General features: G+C 34.0%; 1 long non-coding RNA gene across 1 annotated transcript in view; it reads left to right on the top strand.

Moving 5' to 3' along the window:
• Positions 1-6,313, top strand: part of LOC117119095 — a 14,261-nt gene extending 7,948 nt beyond the window's left edge. Inside the window, exon 2 of the long non-coding RNA XR_004447128.1 lies at positions 6,228-6,313. This is a non-coding gene — a long non-coding RNA (uncharacterized LOC117119095). The remainder of the gene's footprint in view (positions 1-6,227) is intronic.
• Positions 6,314-7,795: the final 1,482 nt, after the last annotated feature.

The following is a 7,795-nucleotide window of genomic DNA, read 5'->3' as shown; positions in this document are numbered from 1 at the left end:
GTGAAAAAAAATCAAATTTTACCTCGTGGGCAACAATAATATTGACATAAATACATATAATTTCGTAAAAGCTGTTCAAGATCATGTTGTTTTTTATGCTTATGGAATCATTAATACCATTAATAGATAAAACTTCATGTAGTTTAAAATCATATTTAAAGAGGATGGAAAAGTGACCATTCAAGCGTATCCTAGAAAAAGGCTTATATTCAGGGACCCTTTTAATGAATGAAATAATTATTAGGGAGACTTAGGAAGTGAAGATGTTTACAGTCTTGGAGAAAAAAGCATTGTGCTTTCTCGGGACTTCAACCCAGGACCCCGGAGCGCAAGCATATTATTCACCAAGCTACATCGCCACTACATGTATAACAGAAAAAACTGAAACAATAATAGAAAATATCGAATCCACGTTACAAAATTACAAGATATTTTCTTATTTGATCATTGCCCAATAATTTGTATTGATAAGTCACAAAAATGCAGCAAAATATAACCAACAAATATACGTAATAATACGAAATTACTCATCTCAGCAAAATGAATTGTGTGTGTTGGAAAATCAGTATCTTACAACTTGGCTTTACAAAAAACTCTATGAGTCAGATAGCAAGTATAGATTTCTAAAATGCACACAAAAAAATCTCCTCTAAAGCAAATTTATTTGGTGGTTAATTAGAGAGTTAAAAATCGTCCTGAATACTATAGATTGACTATTTTACATTAATTATTAATGCAATTATTATTACACTTTTAATTAGTAATATAAAACACCAAAAATTGGTGGAGTGATAAGGTGTCATATTCATGTCAGCAAGAGAACAAACACATGTAGTACTATTATTATGTAGCCACATTCTACATCGACCTAAATATTCTTAACCTAGAAAATATACTGAATCAGAAAAAATAATCAGCCACATGCGTGACCTATCTATAAATATTGAGAACCTTTTTGTTGAGCCCCAGAGATTATGCTAGAAACGTTAAAAGGCATGATCAATGTGTTTTCATTGTAATAAAAAGATTTGTAGATATTATATCGACTGAAAAACAAAACCGCTTCAAGACAAAATTGACGTGTATGCAAAACAGATATACAATAATCTGCAATTGCTAAGTGATTGTTGTCAGTGCTTTGCACTTTACTTCAACAATACTGTATAGGCCTATTAGTAATGATGTCTGGAGAACATTTTAACATTATCACCACCCGAAACTAAAACATCCTTAATGGACATTAAACCGCTAAGCGTGGACCCATTGATTTTATATATAAAACCAATATTTAAATAGGATTGATAATATTTTATATTTATAATGTAGAATAAATTACTATACTTTATCAGGAGAGTATATGACCTGTTTTATAATATTTAGATAATGCACATTCATTTTGTTTCCATTTTAAAAAGGACTGGCCTTAATTGTTCAATTAATAAATTGATAATCATATACTAATTTGAGTAAAAACCAACATTTTGAGACGATTTACCGTCCAGACGCGTGCACAGATGTGGAACAAATATATTCTAGCACCATTAGGTGTCTTACCATTATTGGCATATGAAATAGTTTCTATTTATGTCTATTAAAATTTCGTAAAATAATAATTTGACACTAACACGAATTTACAAAAAAAGATGGACGAGGACTGTCACGCAACAAAACCCTACACGTGTAAAAAATCATTATTTAAAATACGTTAGTACAGTGCAGTAGAAGAAGCAGAGTAATATTGTAGAAAGGTACCACTTAAAAAAGCGTATGTTCAATAGATATAACGAAATAATAAAATATTATAAAGTTACCATATCAATCCCTAAAATAAGTTTACAAGTGACGAAAAAGTAATGTCTACATCTATTACAACATTTTAGCACGTATGTCTATTGTTTAAGCCAGATTTAACGATACTCTTTATCACTATCTTATCTGCTTTTATGAATATCACAGGTGTCAATATTTATAAACAAAATTATTAGCTCACAGTTGTTCATTATTTAAAAGGTAATTTTGTCTTACATTTCTAAATGTCTATCCAAATAATTATTTTAATTAAAGACGTATCAGTATTCAATGTAATTATGCTCTAGAGTATAAATACATGTAGTATTTGGCCAACTATGGGCTCACATGCTGGTTATTTAAAAATTGATACTCATGGAGTGGATGCTTTTTTAAGCGTGTAAAAACAATTATGCAGACGTTGGTAAATATCCAGCCGCTTATTTCTTATTTCTTTTGGTTGTAGGGGGGTTTTATTTATGAAAATATTTTTCAGGCTAATCTAATACTAGTCTCTCAAAGAATGGGAGGCCTTGCGTCCTTGAAACTTATGCCATTTATACAGAGTGCCTTTGTCTTTCTGGACCCCCTGCTACAAAATCTGGACCCGCCCATGGTACTCACAGCATGGACTTATTATTAGGTCCATACTCACAGGCTCGCAAAAGGCCGCCGAATGCAAACCTTTTTGCAAGTTTACATAATTTAATATAGCATAAAGTCATATATAATAACGGTGTTAACACTTACATTTACCAGGATCAGGACAAAACAAAATAAGGATTATTTTCCTTATAGAACTAAAATTTGATTTTCTTTGAAATGAACGTACTTTTTCTAATGTCTTTATCCAATTGTAATTTTTGAGTTACTAACGTTATGTTCCTTCTAATAGATATGACACATGGCTCTTGCTGTCTCAAAGCTATCGACCACGAAGGCGCCCATCAGCACAAGAAACTTCAGTGTTATAATCTAAGGACATTTATGGAGACAACTTTGGGTCTTTGCGCCATGAAATGTTTTGTAAAAAAAACATGCAAGTCTATCAACTTCGACTCAATGACTGGCATATGCGAATTAAATTCTGCATAACACTGTCTATTATACATCTGTCTCTTATACACATCTAGATGATTGTCAAAGTAGACAATGTAAGTTTTGCCCGCAAGAGGTCTTGTTAAGTCATGGATAATCTTTTCTCCCAGACCATAACCTTTAGGGAAATCAGTTTCCTGTACCACATCACTACCTTTTCCTTGGCCCACAATAAATTGCCCAATGTATCCTGAATTATCTGCCCAACACCCTAATTTGTACCCCCTTTTGATGAGCTTCATTGGATTATATTGTTTGAGTGTTTGAGAGATGATCGTCCCTTAAACAGGATTGTACTCTCATCAATGCTTTGCCTTCTATCTGATTGATATAAAAGAGCAAAATCCTTATTTAAAGCACTGACCAATGGCCGTAATTTATAGATTTTGTCAGTATTACCATCAGGCGAATTCATGTTATCATTGACATGTAGAATTGAGAGAATATCTCCAAATCGGTTGCGAGACAAGCAGCTTGACACAAAGTTTACATTCAAGTCAGCATCACAGCACTAGTAATCTCTCCATGACGAAAGGTGGTGATAGCCCATATATTATTATATATGTTGAAACTTGCGGTACACCACGTAAGTAGTTCTAAAAAGAACTGTTGTAGTTGAGAAAGTCTCGACGTTTCGATTGAGTTGCTTAGATCGTTTTCAGAAGAATAATATCTGCAGAAACTCCAAACAGAGAAATATTTATATGCTATAAATTTATTCCAATAAACCCTAAAAGTTGGTTTTCCTTTAATAGTTGGGAATGATGACCCTTCTGGTTTGCATAGAGGTTTATTTGGTTGATAATGTTGTTTCTTATGTCAAAAAAAAAAAAAAAAAAAAAAAAAAAAAAAAAAACATTAGTAGGTGGAATCCAGTCTGCAAACTCCTTTATTGAAGACACCTGCATCCTATGAAAAAAATTGGATCTCTTGTCTCATATCACTTTCTTTTTTTTCCGTTGTCGTTTTCTAATTATCCCAGCATTTTTTCGAAGAACACTCAAGGGCTGGTCATCAATGTCACTAGAATCACCATCACTAGCATCAAAATCACTACCATCAACATCACTAGCATCTGAAAGGCTCCTTCCTAATCTGCTAAGTGGAATCATCATCATTGCTTTCAGTTAGATGAAAGCATAGATGGGGGCTCTGTTCCAGCAAAATATTCATCATCTTTCATATTGAAATGAACTGGTGTTGTATCGTGTGTTGGTTCATTTTGTAACTCCGGAATTCCTGATAAAATGGTATTAAAAATGCTTCCTGCTTATTTTGACATTCTGCGAACAATCAATAAAAACGAAATTCAATACATAACATTGTCTATTATACATTTAGTAATATTCCAGACACCTACCATATGCCTACACAATGAAGAGAGAATAACCGCCACTCCTAACGTGAAAATTTCATAAGCGCCCCTTCTAATTTGAATAAGCGCTCCCTCATAAGATTTTCTTTTTAGCAAGTCAATAATCCATTCAATCCTGGGACTGTGGTTGTTGGTATGATTTGAGCTGTAGAGTGGAAACACATTCTTCTTCAGTCAATATCAAAATGAGGATATTTCTCTTGGACAGATGAGAGCTCCGATCCCTGGACAAATGAGAGCTCCGATCCCTGGACAGACAGTATATTTCCAACTTTAATCTTTTTACATATTTGTCTATGTCTAGTCCTATACTCCTCTTTTTTTTCGACCTTAAGCACATTCTCATCTGAGTTTTCAAGAAAAATACAATGATCCTGCCATTCTGGTAATCTCAATCGGCCGATGGCCAACAAGCTAACCACTACCCACCACTAATTGCATCTGCTATTTTGCTGTAAATATTCACGCATTCTTGTTATGGGCCATGTTCTCTGGACGATTATCTTTTCTAAACACCATTCGTAATGTCCTTATATAATCTTTTTTCATTCAAAATGTGCCTCTTGAATTTTTAATTATTAAAATAATTTCCCATAAGAACCCCTCGATTTTCATCTATTTCCATAAGCGCCCCTCAATTTCCACTCTGTTTTCATAAGCGCCCCGTTTTAAATAAGCGCCCCGTTTGATTAAGCGCCCCTCAGAAAGTGCAAAAAAATATTTTAAGCGCCCGGGCGCTTATTCGCGCGTGTACGGTTATTATTTTGTGTCATCAAAACATTCTCTAAATGCTCAATAAGTAGTAAAATAATTGAATACATACATTTAAGTCGAAAAGTTCAAATGTCAAGACAATTTGTTTAAATTTTTGTTTATTGCTTTCAGACTTTCACAGAAAAGCTTGAGGCTCTAAACATGTGTACACAGTACTAAAGAGGGCAGCAAACCCCTGAATTCCTTTTAATGGGACTTGTGAGTCCCAGTAGAGTAGTAGTTTGATAAAGAGATAACATTACGTAAATTAGGGCATGTCTAATTAGGTTGGGACTTCCGAGTCCCGTCGGCTTAAAAATCTTGTTTCTTGCTTTTAAAGATGTTAATAGGACCTATTATGGCACCTTTATTACTGAACCGTTTGGTAAACTTAAACCGTTACCGTACCCCTCATCTTTGAAACAGTGTCTAACACCATATCAGACATGTGGTGTCGATAAACCATTTCAAATAGACACTAAAAATTTTTCATTTAACGACATATCCTGGACTGCATCTGTTTCTAGGGTGCCATTTTGGCCTCTATCTCTAAGTACCCAGTCGCCTGTGGCAAGCCAAATGTGTTACGGTACCTGTTACGTTCCTCGAGTCATTTAGGAGGTGTCCGTTAGAATAGAAGCGAATGGTGATCCCTTAGAGAATTTGCATTCTGTTGTGTCAGACTCACGACTTTCATTTAATCCGTCTATTTGACCTAACAAGACTATTTTGTCAAGAGACAACCGTGGTTGTGGTTTGTCGTTTTTATCATCATCTTAATATCATCATATTAATCAAATTACTACCTAATTACACTGCTATGTACCACCATCCCACCACTACCACCACCACTCAAATGCAGTACCTTAGTACCATAATTACCACGACCACAACCATCAAAGCATTATATCTATCAATTCAACTTCGGTTGTCTTGACGAAATAGTCTTGTTAGGTCTAATATGACATAAACCTTATGCAATATTTTAATATTGCAAAGTATAGTGAGATACAATTGTTATGTGGAGATTATCCGAAAAGTATATTACAATAACTGAGTTACAAAGTCAACCAAGGAAAGCCGTGATGCAAGCGTTGTTGTGATAATGTTGAGTTTATTACACTTCATACAGTATCAAATTCTTTCCCAAGCACCACTGTACTAGTATAGTATAGGCCTATCAATAAACAATATATTTTTCCCAATATTGTAGAGTAAAGTGGACGATTGTGGAGACTATCATAAAGAACATATTACGACATTGAGTCACAGAGTCAACCAGATAATGCCACTACAAAATCAAAATTGTGACAACTACAACGGCACGAAAATTGGCGAAAAGAAGTGTGTTTTTCTGAACACCAATAAACTGTCGTGGGTTGAGGCTCAAAGCTGGTGTCATTTGTTTGGTGGTGGAAAATTGGCAAGAATTCGTGGAGATCATAACTTGGTAAATTATCACTGTAAATTCCCATTGTGTTGCGTCCATGTTCTTCGAAAAGTGATCATATTCGTGATATAATTGATTTTCTGAAGTGTCGTCATCCAGAACTGTAGGCCTATTTAGAGACTGTAACAAGATGACCCCCAATATGTCGAAAAAAATCACTTGATTTAGTGAGGGTGGTACATTGCTCTAAATCTAATTTAATTAATTTTAAGCCCCGATTCCCGGCAAAATTTCAATTCTTAGAAAGTCGGATTTTTATATGTTAAAAAATTTATAGGCCTAAATATAATACGGAATTGCTAGTTTAACTGAATTTAGGCATTCTTAGCATGAAAAAAATGTCAAATAAGACTGAAATTTGATTTGTTGTGTTTCATACAAAAAAATTACGCTGACCGAGATTTCGACAATTAAACAAACATATCTGAGGCCTACTCGATTGAGAGCGGGTGTGCGAGATGTAAAGTACAAAACTAAATCTCATTAGATACGGCGCACATTATTTATCTCTCACGATCGTGTCGGCGATTTAAACAGTTCAGTAAAGATTAATTAATGATTTTATTATTATTATTATTATTATTATTATTATTATTATTATTATTATTATTATTATTATTATTAACTGCGGAATGAATTAAAATATCTTATCATGAGAGCTCATGGCAATGGCGAGATAAAAAAAAAATAAGAAAAAATAAAAAGATAAATGCGGCTGGTTCGCGAAACATTACCCTGCCTACCTCCGACGTCGAGTGTTTAAGGTACGCAAAAGCGAAAGCATTCCACCGGATGCGATCTACAACCTCTGAATTTGCCTAGTAACGAAGAATTTGTGGAGAAAATAGTAACCTCCTATGAGAAATAGTCTCTATTTATCATTTTATTATTTTTTAAAATAAATTTGTGTAAAATTAAAATTCATGTCAATATTTTTCAACGGTTTATAATAATTAAAGTAATGAATAGGGGCCTATGTAGTTAGCATCAACAGTAGGATTAGCATGTCTGTAGGGTTACTAATTAGGTATTAGTTTCTTGATCTTTTTGTTTTCACGTTTATGTTAACCGCATAGAGGTCTCTCAACCATTATTATTGAATGTAGGTAAGAATGGCCCCGGAAAAAATGGCCCCGGAAAAAATGGCCCCGGAAAGAATGGCCCCGGAAAAAATGGCCCCGGTAAAAATGGCCCCATATGACAGGTAGGTAAAAATGGCCCCAGTGAAAAATTCGGTAATAGAAATGATATATTTTTTTTTTAATCTTCAAATATTTAAATACTGTATAAGCAACAATTTTGGGTGTTCGTAATTTTGTAATCTAATACAC

The sequence above is a fragment of the Anneissia japonica genome, unplaced genomic scaffold (genome assembly GCF_011630105.1).
Source record: "Anneissia japonica isolate Jap-2015-1 unplaced genomic scaffold, ASM1163010v1 scaffold1792_len1028045_cov167, whole genome shotgun sequence".
Lineage (NCBI taxonomy): Eukaryota > Metazoa > Echinodermata > Crinoidea > Comatulida > Comatulidae > Anneissia > Anneissia japonica.
The sequence above is the reverse complement of the archived record's forward strand: the minus strand, read 5'-3'. Positions and strand labels throughout refer to the sequence as shown.